The sequence below is a fragment of the Bactrocera tryoni genome, chromosome 1, assembly GCF_016617805.1.
Source record: "Bactrocera tryoni isolate S06 chromosome 1, CSIRO_BtryS06_freeze2, whole genome shotgun sequence".
Classification (NCBI taxonomy): Eukaryota; Metazoa; Arthropoda; class Insecta; order Diptera; family Tephritidae; genus Bactrocera; species Bactrocera tryoni.
In genome coordinates this window covers 62,882,641-62,899,064 of record NC_052499.1, presented here as the reverse complement: position 1 = coordinate 62,899,064, position 16,424 = coordinate 62,882,641, and the positions used below count along the sequence as shown (strand labels likewise).

The 16,424-nt window shown below is 32.5% G+C and overlaps 1 protein-coding gene across 4 annotated transcripts in view; it reads left to right on the top strand.

Annotated features, from left to right (window-relative positions):
- The window catches only part of LOC120777108 (serine/threonine-protein kinase 32A), a 79,915-nt gene that overhangs the window by 31,877 nt on the left and 31,614 nt on the right, over positions 1-16,424 (top strand). For 3 of the 4 annotated variants that reach the window (XR_005705479.1, XR_005705476.1, XM_040108252.1), the window contains exon 1: positions 14,601-14,653. The exons of the other annotated variant lie outside the window; for it this stretch is intronic. The gene's annotated coding sequence lies outside the window, so the exon portion shown is untranslated. Of the gene's footprint in view, positions 1-14,600; positions 14,654-16,424 lie in introns of those variants that run through there. 4 annotated transcript variants of the gene reach the window in all.

Sequence of the window (16,424 nt, the reverse complement as noted above, 5' to 3'; positions counted from 1 at the left end):
GCATGCAAAATTTTCGTTTTACTTGCTCACAAGCAAATGCACAAATGCTACAAAACCTTGAACCCTCAATGGATGTACGCAAGAACCTCATTTAGATTTCACCAATTAAAGAGTCACATAACGCCTTTCATAGTGATTAGCATGGATGAATGGAAGTTGAATGCCTGCTGTACGGTTGTGAGTTGTGTTCATATGATCTGAAACGGTATACTCGTACATATATTTCTAAAACGTTTTCATTGTATATGTATTTGTGTATTTAAAAAGTGATCTAGTGATATTAAGGAGTAGCTAAGCTCGAAGGTAACCAAACCAAAAGATCAAAGACCTGGAAATTGCTTCAGGTTCTGGAAAAAAACTTTAAATTATGTGTTGACCTTATAAGCGATCCGATTTTATCTATTTTTGCCAATACCATATGCTATTATAATAACAAATGTTTCCTGAATTTTACAAAGTACCTCATATACAATCATCAATCATGTGGAGTAAAGTCTGATCCTTGCATGTTTCATGTGTATAAAATTTTCGATTACATTCGAGGTTGATAATTGGAATTCTTATTAAGAAGAATAATTTTAATAATTACTTTCAAAAATGTGATTTATTTAATTACTTGAAAGGTTTCATATTCGTTGTTCAATTAGTGTTATTACTAATAATATTTTATTTTTTAGAGAACGTGATATTATCGAAGCACTTTAAAGTTTACCTTTTTTCAATTTAAATATTATATAATGCAACTTAAAGCTTTTATAACAAAAGTCACTCCCCTTCAACTGCTTTCCCACAGCAAGAATCAAAAAAAATATCAGTCAATTTATTTTATATTATTACTCGCTTTTGAATTCGCAACTTGTCATTTATCAGTTTCAGTAAATAAGCACAAAATATAAGACTAAATATTTGTCACTTTTGGCGCACTTTGTCAATTTGATTATCTTGATATTTGATGAAAAGCAGCTGGCGGTGCTTCATTCATAAAAGTTAAGCAGCAATTTACTCAAATAAATCCAATGAATTGCGAAAGTGACAGAAGCTCTACAAAATTTTACGAATTAAATTGGTTGTTTATCGAAGCATCAATATCGCTGATTAAGCTGATTAACAGGGACACTTGTGGCAAGCGCTTTTTGCGTCGAAGGCGTGAATAATTTTCGAAATTTATTTGTATAACCAATTTGTATTGGTCAATTTGTAAAATTTACGGTCAGTTCGTTGCTAATCATTTTACATGCAAAATGCCACAAAATTTGGAAATCCACACTTTTCGAGATTAAGTGGCAATATTAGTTACAGAAATTACACTATTTTAAACTTTTCAGTATTTAGTTTATTTATTTTTATTTTTTTATATTATATTTATTTCCAGATTTCAAGTAAGCCACTGCGATTTCTCCTTCTTCGGAAATGGTATTTATATTTTAATAAAATTTATCAGAAAACTCCATTTGGCAGAAAAACTTCAGTGATAAATTGTGCTTATTTAAGGAGATGAATTAAAACATGTTGTGAGGTAAAAAAAACATTTTTAATGCATTCTCACTGCTTTCATTTATATAGTCGTTTCAGGCAGAATAATTTTTGTTCTCTCGAAATAGATTTTCGTTTTTTGCATAACTGTGTGTTTGATCTTCTTCAGTTCTCTGAGAGAGAATTTTAAAAGTGCTATGACTTAACGAAAATGATGCTTAAAAAAATTAATAAATACACAGATCCTTATGTTTAAAAAAATTACGAGTTCGTAGATGAGCGTCACGCCATAACTAAGCACTAAATTAAGATATAAAGCTGTAATTTGGTATAGAGGATCCCAATAAATAGAAAGAGGCACCTGTTGGCAAAAATCTTTGAAAAGATGGGCGAGGCCCCTCCCTCTAGCAAGTTTAATGTACATATCTCCCTACCGAATATATAATATACCTGTATATACCTTAGGTATATTTACATACAAGTATAATAGAGCAAAAACTTACAGTTTTATCACTGAATGGGTTTACTGAATAGTTCAGATAAAATTAGTAATTTAACAGTTTCGCAATTTAAATGAACTTTCCAAATATGATGGTCTTATACCTTTTTTACTCCCTGAACTTCTCTCCATTCTCAACAAAGTTTCAATAATCATCTTATAGATATTAAATACAAATACAACTTTATTACTAATTATATATTCCAACTGCGAAGTCCTGAATATTACAGTAAATACATTTAGATTTCAATGCAAACAGCAAAACACAATAATTCATCACGAGAAGCCTGAATTTAGAAACATAATTATTTCAATAGATTTTGTGGCTAAAATAATTAACTAAGTTACTCGAGCAGAGTGCTGAAATGTCAAGTGTAAACTTCTCCACCAAACAACTACTTGACATGGTATTTCAAAATGCTCAAAGCACTTAATAAAGTCTACTACAACTACAACGAACTCAACTCACTTGCATATAACATAAATACATATCTGCTCGTATATAAGTAAATGCACATATATAATGCATGTCATTAGTTCGTAATAATTCAGAATTTAATTAGACATTCCAATATTATTGAATAATCATAGAGAGAAAGAGGAATATCCGAGCTGTTATTACGTGCGAATGTCATTGTTGAAAGTCAACCCTTTACGTCACAGGATCGTCAATTTATATTATGTGTTGATAACAGTAAATAAACGATGCAGCCGTTTGGGCTCGTATTTGACTCGCCAGACATAGTATTTAACCTATTTGTGTTTGGGATTAAATATCCATCTTTGTTTAGATAACCAAGCACAACATAAGGCAGAAATAATAAAGTATGAAGACCAAACATACCAACTACTGAACGATTTTGTAGTGCGTATTTTATTCCGAATAAGACCTATTGGGAGTTCTGCTAGACTCACCTCTCCACCATAGGCTCTTCATCATAAGATGTCATGTTGATTAAATATCTTTTTCCTCTTCTTTACTGGCGTAGACACCGCTTACGCGATTATAGCCGAGTTGATGAAATATACCAGCTAATAAACTCCAAAACATTGCCCTCAACATTTTTTATTATTTAACATGTGCTCGTTCTCTATTTTATATGGCTCGTGTTAAATTGAAATAAACACGTGTAGGAATTAAGCATTTATAAGTTTAATATATTCACAAGTTAAAAGTTCCAGGAAACGTGTGATTATTTATTCTGACAGTTCTTAATTATTTATATTCATCCACTTTTTCTCCTAGTTTGGTATTATATTACACGTGTAGAGAGGGCAAACTTTGTTGCTGAACACCAGTAATTTATCAAATTAGTTTTATATACAGAAAATTTTCTTGGTTTTGATTAAATTTCCTCAAGTCATCACACTTCATTATATTTGAAATATGCTCGCTGCAAACACCGCACAGGATTTATCATAAAATAGTTAAGTAATGGTATGGTACATAATTAATCTAAAGAACTGAGATTTTAACCATCAAAATGGGAAAACAGTAATGCCTGATTTCCTTATAAGATTTTAAATGCCATTTCTTTACACTTTCATTTCTAGCTTACTTTGCGCAAGTAGTCCCCTTAAAGTATTTAATCTTGTACACATAAATTGATAGCTCACTTTGAAATGAAGTGAGAAAGTCTAGGTTAAAAATGGTCGTTTCTTTAATTTTTCAAACAACTCACATTACAAAGTTAGAAAAAATTATTTCAATTTGCCCTATTCACATTACACCATTAAACAAAATATAAAGTGGAAATGGAAAATTGTGAAGAAAAAATAAACATTAGGACTGTTTGCCAATATTTACTTAAAAAGTTACGTTCAGTTATGAGCTGTTTTTGATTATGCTTCTCCGCACTTAAATGTTTAAGTTTCTTCTTTACGCGGTTTGTATTTAAGTAGTTTATGGTGATAATTTGGCCTTAAAGTTAACAACTTTATTGCTTAGATTTTCAGATTAGTATACGAAGAGTCCGAAAACGATATGTGTGTATCCAACTGGAAATGTCAAGATATAACAAAGTTAGTTTTTATGTGGTTGTTTCAAAACATGAATGAATTTAATATATTTCTACATATGTACATATACATATGGTAAGTTACTTGTCAATAAAGTAAAAACTTTCTGACACTGAAATTCGTAACTTCCGTTTTCTGCTTCAACAAAACCAAATGGCAGGCAGAAAGTTGGCAACATTAACTGCTGTCGTTGAAAGTTAAAACGATTGCACAGAAATAGAAGTGTGCAGAAAATACTAGAAACCAAATATAATAAATATTATTTGATCAACGATCGATTTCTGGTATTGATTCTATTCTAGTATGTAGGTATATTACATTAGTTTTATGTCCATTGCCTAAAAATAGTCAGCTTTTTAATAAAAACTTGTATTTTTGGTGAAAATAATTATACAATTAATAAAAATTAACATTTTTCAAACTTTCGAAATATAATTTTTGTTGATAAAGCGATGGGACGAATATCTAAAGCCGCTGCTCATTACTTATTTTCAACTCAACTAAAGTAATTGATATTATTGCTCACCTGAAGACTGCTAGAAAGAATACTGAATAGAATATAATGCTATTGAACCCATATTTAAGCTTCTTTACCTCAAAACAGTTATGCCTGTCAACTACACAGGCACTAATGAAGTTCAAATAAGCCGTTTGAAGATGTTCTAAATACACTTTTTAGAACCAGCGCTTAAAAGTGTTCCTCGAATTGAGTTTTCAAACTCTTATGTCTCTGTAGATTTCTGTTTTCCTGTTACGGAAGCTATCTGCTTGTATGTCTTGTGACAGGCGTTGAAACAACAATTTATTCATTTAATTTAAATACGATTTAATGCAAACTCATATATTCCAATACAATATATATATTTACTTGTATATACAAGTATAAAGACACGAATATACATATACATATATATATGTATTATCTTTTGAAATGTGCTTCCTGTAAATACCACAGGAAGAGATTAACATGAAATAATTAATGGCCGCCCAGGTTGCAACGTAGTAACTGACATAATTGTCATTTCCAACATTTATTATGTGGGCCACCATGACGTATACGTGACATCATAATGAATTATTATTTACTCGCATTGTGTTACATCGCAAAAGTTAGCCGAAGCAAGTGAGATTTTTGAACATCATGCACTCATACATAAAAAGCACATACCTATGTAGTAAGGAAGATAGTAGACTGTAAACACATTTTATTAATTCCATAAACACAAACATGTTAAGGCGTAGACTTATGGTACCACCATTTCTGCACTCTTAAGTAGGTGAGTAAGTAGAGTCTGGGCTACAAATTATCGTCCGTAGTGCTCCTTTTCAAGCATAAATGACAGCTGGAAATAAAAGAAATTTCCGAACTGGATATATTCGGTTACACGTCCAATTAGTGCACACTTAAGTTCGGACGCTGACGATTTCAGCGTATGTAAGAAAGGGCGAATTTAAGTAGAATATATGTACGTGGAGAGCACATGTGCGACTGTAGATATGAAAGTTTTTGCACTAAAAATGAAAGCAGTTTTTGCTAAGGATTTTTCAAATATATCATCTTTTCTTTCCAAAAATTATTTTAGAAACAACGGACACTCTTATATATACATACGTACATTCTAGTAAATTATAATAATTTTTTAGTAAATTTTAGCTCAGCAGGGTACCATAAATCTTTTAATTAAATATTTTTCCATAAAATTTACTAATAAAGCATACACATACTAATAATAAAATAGTACATATATTTTTATACTTATTAACGAGAATAGGATTTTTTTTAATTTACTTACTCGTCTAAAGCTCTTTCTAATATCTTCGAGTACAATATTGAATACAAATTTAATTTCTGACTCGATACCTTAACACCATTATTTAATTGACTTTTCTGCAAAATGAAAAGCTTGTGTGGCTGTGTTTTACATGGAATACCGAACGCCGCATTTTAAAATTACCTCCTCTCACCAAACAGTCAAACAACTAACTCTCAATAGCAGCTAAAGGATTTTCATCCCACATTTTCTGAACTTTCACTGACACCGCCTCCGTCAGCGCACCGACATCTCTCCATTCACCCTTTTTACCATTGAAGCAGTTAGCTGTTTTCATTATTTCATGCCTGGCACGTGGCGCTTTTGAGTGGCTGCTCTGTATCCGTTCAAACCTCACACACATACATGCAGTCATACTATATATATATATATATACACTGGTGGCAATTCCTATAAACACACCTATTTTTACTTAGTTTTTATAAGGCAAAATCAACATTACTTGTCAATATCTGTTATTAATAGAATTTTAAAAAAAGGAGAATAAAGCAAATAATCTGTAGTTAAAAGTGAGTTATAATAATTTTACTGTGTTTGAGCTGTTAATTCACATAAACTCAGTTACATAAACTGAACATTTTTTTAAGAAATAAATTGCGACTGAACTCCCAACTTCTTGTTAGAAATACATATTTCTATTTTCTCTTTTGTTTAAAAGCTTGACTTAATATTTTCGGTACTGAAACAACTAGGCTTTTTGTAAGTTTTTGTCAGTATAGCGGTCCAGCTTTTTCAATCGCGACTACTAGGTTAACTTTTGTATTAAATTGTCCCTTTCAAAATCCTCTTGATAGAATACCTCAGAAATTTTCAATAAGATTTAAGTCGGGGATACGAGCGGAAAATGGAAAATGTTTTAGTCTAAAAAAGTCTTTTGCCACCTGGTACCGTTTTGGTCATTGAAACTTCTTTATTAACTCGTTTATCAGGCTAATAGTATTTAAATTCATCCGATTCATCAAAATTAAACCGTTTTTAATATACTGCTGGGTGCTAGCGAAGCTATGTGATCCCTATTTGGAAACATTGATCCAAGGACTCTCAACCTGCGTCTGCAGTTAATTAGCAGGTGTTCTGTTGTTTCAGGCTCCCTGTCGCCGAACCGGCAATTTACGCAAGAAGCTAGGCCTATGTTGTATGAGTGTTTTTTCAGCTTGCAGTTCTCAGTGTAGAATGGGACAAGCTTTATGGTTCTTTATGGTGGTGTCCCAGCGCGATGAATGGTTCAGGCTCTATCATGTTAGTGCACTCTGCGGTAGGTACGGGCTTATCAGTCAGTTCATCCCGGCTATTCCTTTGTGACTAGACATGCAGATGAGGTGCAATTGGTTAAGTTCCGCTAGGCTATTCAGTCGTTCTCTAGACTCCTATACCAGTAGCGACTTAATCTTATAGTCAAAGATTGCTTTAAGTGTCACAAAGCGCTCCACTAAATATGGTTTTCGACAAAGTTTATAAATTTTTCCACAATTTTCCTGTAGAACGCCAGGACTCAAGACAAGCCTCCGAGACCCTTTATTTGTCCCTTTTCCTCAGCTGACAAAAATCTTCCCCATATTCATCATCATATTGGCTAAGAAAATTTCTTGAATCAAGGTTACACGTTACAGTATTTTCACGACAAAAAATTTCAACATCCACTTTTCTCATTTAATTTAGAAAAACTGCAACATGTAAACACGTCGAAAACTCAAATCCATCTGTAGTACTTTGCTTATCTTTCAAAATAATAACATTTATACTGATGCTGTGAAACTGAATACCAAATTGTCTTTTAATGAAATTACTATAAAGGTAATATCGCTGTTTTTATTTAAGTTCTCAGTGAGTTTATAGGAATCGCCACCAGTGTACTTACATATATGTGATTTAGGTGAGGGTGTGTAGTTTCCTTTTATCAAAAGCAAAATATTTTGCCGCATCCATCACAAACATAAAAGTCGGACTGCATGCAGGGCGAGCCAAATATTCGAAAATTTTCCATTTTTCAATTTTCATGTAGTATAATATTCTAGTCAAGTTTTGCTCAGTTCAATTAATCTAATTTTAGAATACATTACACCGGTTACAGTGGTTTTGTTGCCCTATATATAATTTCGATTTTGGATATATTTGTGCCCACAATTCAAGAAATTATGAATGGTTAGGGTAAAATTTGCTCTCGTTTATTTCTAAATCTTTATTTCTATTTTACAATACAAAAATCAGAAATCATGAAATCAAATGACATGTTTGTTTGTCAGTTGTTTTTTGATAAAATAAGGATACATTTAAGTAAACAGAGAGAGAGGGAGAGAGAGAAATGTCGAAAACATGTGCAATATTTGAATTAAAGGCCTTCTATGTTAAAGTCAATTAAAACGATTTCCCCGGAGCGGTCGTTTAATTTTGCTGAATAGCCAGGAAAAACTTCTAAAGTATCAATGCAGTATGCGAACGTTCATTATTGTAGTACAAACCCTAAGAGTTGACGGCCCATAATTCTAGCCATTTTAGATACATGCGCTTTATTAACCCCCGAAATGCTTTCTCATTGTGCCAACTCAATGCCAATTCGAATATACACAATTATTAATAATAATGTAAACACAATAAATTATTAAGAAAAAAGAGAAATTTGTTTCTTTCCACTTTCAAAACATCCCGCTTACTACCTAGGAGAAATACTGTTAGAAGAAAATTGTTTTTATAGAATTGTTAGAGATACCATAGAGCTTTAAGATATCATCATTCGCTTCTGGAATAAGAACAAATTTTTTCCAGTATTTCACAGAAATGTAACGTCTTTATAGCAATGATGTACACAAATATACCCGAATGAACATATGAGTAAATTACCAAAGGAAAGCTGTCAGAAGATAAATGATATATTGTCATTTCCTAAGATTAGGGATAAATGGCGACTGTGCACAGCATGTTAACAGGAAACACACAAAACAATGTGTGGCAAAAAATCACAAACTAACAACAACAGTCACTCGAGAGATGTGAATGTGCAGTGGTCAATTTAGCGAAGTGCATGGATTATCACCAGACAATTGGAATCCATGTTAGAGAACTATTGAACTGATGGACTATTCATAAAATATTTGCACTATTGTGAGGTTTTTGTGATGTCTGAAAGCGAACCTCACAATGCAAAATCGGATGTGTTTGTTTTGTTGATTTCAATATTTTTAAAGAAGTTTGCAATTATTTTATTGAAATAGAATGGAGGAACTATTCTTCCAAAAGCGTTATCTTTTATAAATATAAATATTTTTCTATTACAAAAAATATGTAAGTTAACTTTGTACATTTTACTTCCTTCTTAGTATGAATAAAAGACATATAGATATGTATGTTTAAATAATGCGGAAAAGATTTTATTTGTTAATATGTATGTATGTATTTAATACATGTGCGAATAAAAAGATATTTAAGTTTTAATAATACAAGTATGTTGTAATGCAGCAGTTGCACCTAAACTATTATTTCACATTTTGAAATCCTTAGAATAAATTAAATTATTATATATATACCAAATTTGCAAAATTACTTATTTTTCTTCTCTGTCCATTTAATTTCTTTTTATAAAACAGTTAGTTCACAGCAAAGTGCTTTTCACCTCATGTGGTGTGTTTTCTATGCTTTTTTCTTGTGAAGTTTGATCATAATAAGGAAAGAATAAGATAATAGATAAAAGGTCTTCGATTAATTACTGAAAAAAATAATTAATACATGTTAAGAATTGAGACTAATCGGTTTAGTCGTTTTCGAGTAATGTTGGTCACCGACTTTCGAGACACCATTTTGAGAAACACGGGTTTAAAATTTAAAAAGCACTCAGAGTGTATCTCTGAGACGCCTTTTCAATTTCATTGCCTTGGTTCCTTGAAAGATAAAATAATATAGGCAAATGGTTTTTATGTTGAAATTTCCAATTCAGGCTTAAGCTGTTATTGAGTAAATATGCACACTCTTAGCTGGTGTATTTGTAAATGTTGTTTTGCTCTACTACTATGTGAGCACTTGCCGTTACAAAGTTTTCCACGCACAACATTCTTTACGTATTTTTGTAGTTTTGTGGTTATTGCCTTTGCGAAACGCACTCGAGTGCAATTGTGTGTAGATGTTGTTGTAGCTTTGTGGTAAAGGAAAGCAGAGTGTTTGGAGATTGTGCACAGCTGCACGCTCCTTTAATGCCTACTTGAGCACATCGCAAATGCAATAAAATAAATTTTTGTAAGCATTTGTACATGTAATGTAATAAGGGAGAAGAGAGATGGTCGTTGTGTATTGCAGCTAGAGGAGTACGTTTATTTGAACATTACTAGTAATTTCAAAATGTTAATATTTATACAAACTGATTACTCGAGACTAGCAAATAAAACATTTTTATATTTCGGTTTTAAGCTTCACAGGGTTCAATATAAATTGAACTTGGTAACATTCGCTTCTTTAATAAAAGCAGTTGTCATCTTGCTTTATTTTTAATTGGGTCAAACCACGTCAAGTGGGCCATGAAAAATTCGAAAAATCTCCGATTTTGAAAATTAACAGTTCATTAGGAAGGGGACCAGACGCATACCCCGTGATATAAATATTTCGTCAAAATTAATTTTTTTGTTAAAGTTATTGAAGGTTGAAATTTAAAAAAATTTGGTAAAATGGTGAAATTGTAAAATTTTTTCTCATAAACTACTGAAGATAAATCGATGAAATTTTGTGAACCCAAAGAAAAATGTCCGTGCTATATTAAAAATATTTTTTCATGGTCAATTTCTTTTAATAATAGTATTAAGCATAATATTTTGTTAAAAATTGAAATTTTTAATGTGTTCTTCACGCTAAAAAAAACTGGAAAGTATGTGACACAGCGCGCAAAATATTCATCTTTAATAATCTGAAAAAAAAAAAATTTGTTTATTCATACCATTCCAAAGATATTGAATTTTTTGTTAAGCTACCTCTCTTAAAACGTATGGCACACACAGAGGTGGTTGCATTATAATAATTAGCTTGCTAAATTTGGGCTCTACTCTCCCGACAAAAAAAAACATATTCGTGAAATAATAAAAGTTATATGTGTAGTAAATGTTTTAAAGATCTATAAATGAAAATCTTATTAAAAAAAATATGCTTTAAACGTATCTTAGTTTTCTTCTTTACTTCAAAGGTTCCGTAAGGACCATTCCGCTCTGTTGAAAAGTTTGATTGATGCATCTTTTACTTTCCACAAATACATGGTATGTATATTGTTCACCTTGCCTAGAACAGTCGAAATAGTTTCATATACAAAACTTGGTTTATTTCTTTTCAACTTTCTTTAAACAAAATACTATGTATAAACAGAATTAAAGGAACATGTACGTCTGTTGTCAACTCTGGTGAAGAGATTAGTGGTGAATACAGTGGGGAGGGCTTCGAGTCCTAAATTTTCCTGAGGTCAGTCTTCATTTAAATTTATACTTTTGTGAATGTCCCACAAAGCAGAACCATTGACAAAACGATGGGACAGGTTTTCCCTTAAATTTTAAAGTGATCGTACTAAGACTTATAAGATCTCTTTATACATTTAACTTTTCCACCTTTTATTATCTCAAACGATGTTTATAGTCATCAATTTATAATAAATTTCCGATAATGCATCAAGTTTCAGAGTTTTCGACCGTTGATTTGCTTTCTCCACATTCTGACTTCAAAAATAAGAATTGGCTCAAAACATTAGAAGAATTTTATATAAAACGTATAGAGTATTATGCACTTTAGTAATCTTTATTACATTTCCAGCTATTTATTCAAAAATATTAGTAATTTTATTCCCCTACTTTATTTGAACTATTTTCCGGTATCGTTCAACCTTAGATCAGAAAAATTATAGTATTAGTGCATAATATCTACATTTCCAGGTATTTTGTGTCTTTCAGTCTTTTCACTTTAATGACAATCAGTAATTAGCACAAGTTACGCTTTAAATTGTGCTGGTAATAAATTATTAAATTCAAAATTACCCATCTGCATGACTTATAGTAAGCCGGTTATCGGTTGCCACTTTCAATAATTTAACAGAATTTGTAAAAATTGCTGTGAAATTTACAAGCACTAGTTATAATTAATTATTATTTAGTTAATATTCTTTTTTACTATAGTTATTTTCCTCATTAACTATATTAATATGAACGCTGAACATATAGAGACAATTTATTGAGATATTTACAATGCCATAAATTTATTCTTTATTATACCGTACAAATTATCAACATGAGTGATTATCAACATGAGTCAAAATTTTAAATTCTCTGTCTAGACGTTTTTCACAACTTTCTGTGTTGACAATACGACCTTTTACGAGCGCTTATTGTGTGGGGTGAAGAAATAACTATCGACATTTGAAGAGGTCGTTGCAACAGACTTCTATGTGAACACTCAGTTATTTTACTTGACTGGTAAAAAGCAAGGCATTTGATGCCAGTAAGATTGAAGTTGATTATCATATCAGTATATAATATGATATTTAATTTTTTTCGAAATTTTAGATATAATAAGTACAAAAAGTGTATTATGCCAAGTCTGTTAAAACGTAAATCCACTTATGAGCTTCGCTTGTAAAATCTCTCAGAATAGAAAAATGAAACCAAATGACAGACAAATAGTACTGTTAACCTCTGTTATTGTTAAAGTTTGTGTAATAGGATGAAAATATATTTTTGTCAAGAAGATTCACAAAACAGACGCAAATAAAGAACAAAAAAGTAATAAACCATCGCCGGCTGGACTTTGGTAAGGACTTTAGCAGTGATACCAAAAATATCTTTGACAATTTCGCATTTTTCGAACAAATTACAAAGTCATTATGATAATTTGTGTGTTATTTAGCAATTTCTATGTTTTCTGTATAAATTGTAAATTAAACCAGTGAAGTGATTTTTCCTTCTACAAGGTGATTTCCAAAGAAAACAGGACTTTTTGAATCTAGCGCCCCCTGGTGGCGTCATCTATATGTCGACTGGTGCGTTATAATTTGCTATCGATTGTCCAGTGAGAATTTCATGATATTTCATGGATTGGAAGTGAAGTTATTGCGTTTTAAGTGTCAGTATGTTTATGTTATCGGTGCGAAAATGAGCTTCGAACAAAGAGCCAACATCAAATTTTGTTTTAAAATTGGTAAAACTTTTACCGAAACGTTTCAATTGATGATTCAAGTTTATGGATATGATTGCAGAAGTGGTTTCGACGTTTTCGAAGTGGTTGTGATAAATGACGATCAACATATGGGCCAATCAAAATCTGTGATCACTGGAAATTCCATCGAAACTGTGCGTGAATTTATCAAAAATCAACCAAAATCATTATCGAAATTCATGGAAATGTAATTGAACGTCTCCAAAACATCGATTTATCGCATTCTGACCGAACATTTGGGCTTATAAAAGGTGTGTGCACGCTTTGTTCCGTGACGACCAAAATTGCTCAGAATCCAACATTCGATTTAATGATGTCCTATTAAAGAGGTCAAAAAGGGTAAAAATTTCCTTTACAATATTGTGACTGGTGACGAAACGTGGTGTTTCCAATATAATCCCGAAACGAAATGCCAGAGTGCTGAATGGAAGGCACCGGACGGGCCGTAACCAAAAAATCGCGCATGGAGAAGTCAAAAGTTAAGACAGTGCTGATTTGTTTTTATGATTCCAAGGGTATTGTTCACAAAGAATTTGTTCCACCGGCCAAAACGTTAATGCGGTATTCTACCCTGGAGTTTTGAAGCTTTTGGTGCGCCGTACTCGACGTGTTCGGCCCAATTATCGCGAAGGTAAAAGTTGGCGTTTGTTGCAAGATAATGCGCCCTCTTATCGATCGACGCAATGCATTTGCCCATGAAAGGCCATTCAAAAGGCTTGCACCGGCATACTGGCGGCCATACCAGCCAACGAGCTAAAACACTCGTTCGACATGCTTTTGGACCGTGCAAAAAGCTGTATTGAAGCAGAAGGAAACTATTTTTAATAAAATAAATTGATTTTGCCCAAAAAACCATTTGTTCTGTTTTTTTTAAGTCCTATTTATTTTGGAACGCACCTTGTAATATTCATTTGAGGCAAGTTTTCTTTGCTTTTAAATTCAATAAAACGCACGAAGTCCCATCAAAGTCTGCATCGCTAACAACGGAAATTAAAAAAGACAGAAGTAGAGAATGAAAAGCAGAAGGTCAAGGGCAAAAAATAAAAAGTCAATTTCGTTTTTGTCATTGAAGTCTAAAAAGCATATTAGAGATACAAAACATGAAGACGAGTTTGTCTTTGTATAATTGTTTGTGTATTTTTCCTTCGGTTGCTCGCTCTCGTTATCGTGTTACCGCATACTAATTTTATAATCTTCTGCGGGTATGGGATATAAAATCAGTAAGTGCTAAGAATTTGAACAAGTGTTAAATCACAATGGCTATCAAAAACTCACAATGAACACGTAACAAGCTATAATCGACAGAAACCGATGTACATATCTTCTGCATTAGAGAACTGGATATTGATGTAATGTTGCGTATACGCCTAGGTATACTGTGTGAAATATACACATGAAGTATCCAATTTTAAAAAGAATTTCATACCTCTTCACACTCATTAATATATAATATCTTCAATTTAATACATACATTTGGCTTAAGGGCAGGACTAACTGGATGAGAAAAGTTAATTACTTAAGTTCTTAAATTTATTAACATAAAACTATAATTAATTATTTTGTACAAATTTATCGCATAAACATCCTCCTTACTAATTTTCTATTTACAGATATCAGAGTCAAAATCGGAATAAAGTCAGATATTAGCATAAATTAGAAGAAAGTGAGTTAAGCATAATTGACTTTAAATGAAACCTACATATGTAATTTCTCTGTTATAATATTTTCAACAAAGTTTAATTAGTAATGTTGAGTTCATAATTTCATATAGAGCTATGAGTACATAAAAACCGTTATCAATGTTAAATACAACGTAAATATTTATATATATTATATATGTGTATATACAAGTATATATATACTATATATGGTTAATGGGAATAGTTTGCATTGAATTGAATTCATAGCGCTCTACACTCTAGTATGGAAATTACTTCGCAATATACAAAACTTTTATATATGTACAAACAATAATTCCGTTATATTAGTAATTTAAATAATTACGATAATAATATTTTAACTCAACAACAAATAATCATATTTATTGGGGTAACTTACGCAACAGTAAAAAGCCAAATGCATGTGTGAAAATATTCATAAAGTATCTCAGTTTTCCAACGAATTTCATACCTTTGGAAACTCATTAATATTTAAGCGGTTTAAACTCAACGCTTGCAGCAGAATTATTGCCAATAATTATTCATGCCAATAAGAGTACATTCAGATGTAAATAAGTCTATATATATCAGCTCATAGCATTTAAAATGCGTATATTATTTCTGCATCTGTGTTGGTAAAAATAACACAGTCTTGTACAACTTTATCGTTCATAGATCGTAGAATACAGAAAGTTCTTTCGCAGTATATGAACATTATTTCACTCCAAAAGGTTTTGTACTTTTACATACATACATAAGTATATATTTGTATATATGTACCGTTATGAAATTTGCAATAATCTTCTTCTTCTTCTTCTTAATTGACGTAGACACCGCTTACGCGATTATAGCCGAGTTAACAACAGCACGCCAGCCATTTCTTCTTTTCGCTACGTGGCACCTGGTCCTTCCAACGGAGTGGAGGTATTCCTCTTCCTCTGCTTCCCCCGGCGGGTAATGCGTCGAATACTTTCAGTGCTGGAGTGTTTTCGTCCATCCGGACAACATCTATATCATCGGCATACGCCAGCAGCTTTACACTCTTATAAAAGATTGTACCTGCTCGATTAAGTTCTGCAGCTCGAATTATTTTCTCCAGCAGCATATTGAAGAAGTCGCACGATAGGGAGTCGCATCGTCTGAAACCTCGTTTGGTATCGATCGGCTCGGAGAGGTTCTTCCCGATCCTGACGGAGCTTTTGGTGTTGCTCAACGTCAGTTTACATAGCCGTATTAGTTTTGCGGGGATACCAAATTCAGACATTGCGGCATAAAGGCAGCTCCTTTTCGTGCTGTCGAAAGCAGCTTTGAAATCGACGAAGAGGTGGTGTGTGTCGATTCTCCTTTCACGGGTCTTTTCCAAGATTTGGCGCATGGTGAATATCTGGTCGGTTGTTGATTTTCGAGGTCTGAAGCTACACTGATAAGGTCCAATCAGTTTGTTGACGGTGGGCTTTAATCTTTCACACAATACGCTCGATAGAACCTTATATGCGATGTTGAGGAGGCTAATCCCACGGTAGTTGGCGCAGATTGTGGGGTCTCCTTTTTTATGGATTGGGCATAGCACACTTAAATTCCAATCGTTGGGCATGCTTTCGTCCGACCATATTTTACAAAGAAGCTGATGAATGCTCCTTATCAGTTCTTCGCCGCCGTGTTTGAATAGCTCGGCCGGCAATCCGTCGGCCCCTGCCGCTTTGTTGTTCTTCAGGCGAGCTATTCGAACTTTTTCATGGTCGGGCAATGGAACGTCTGCTCCATCGTCATCGATTG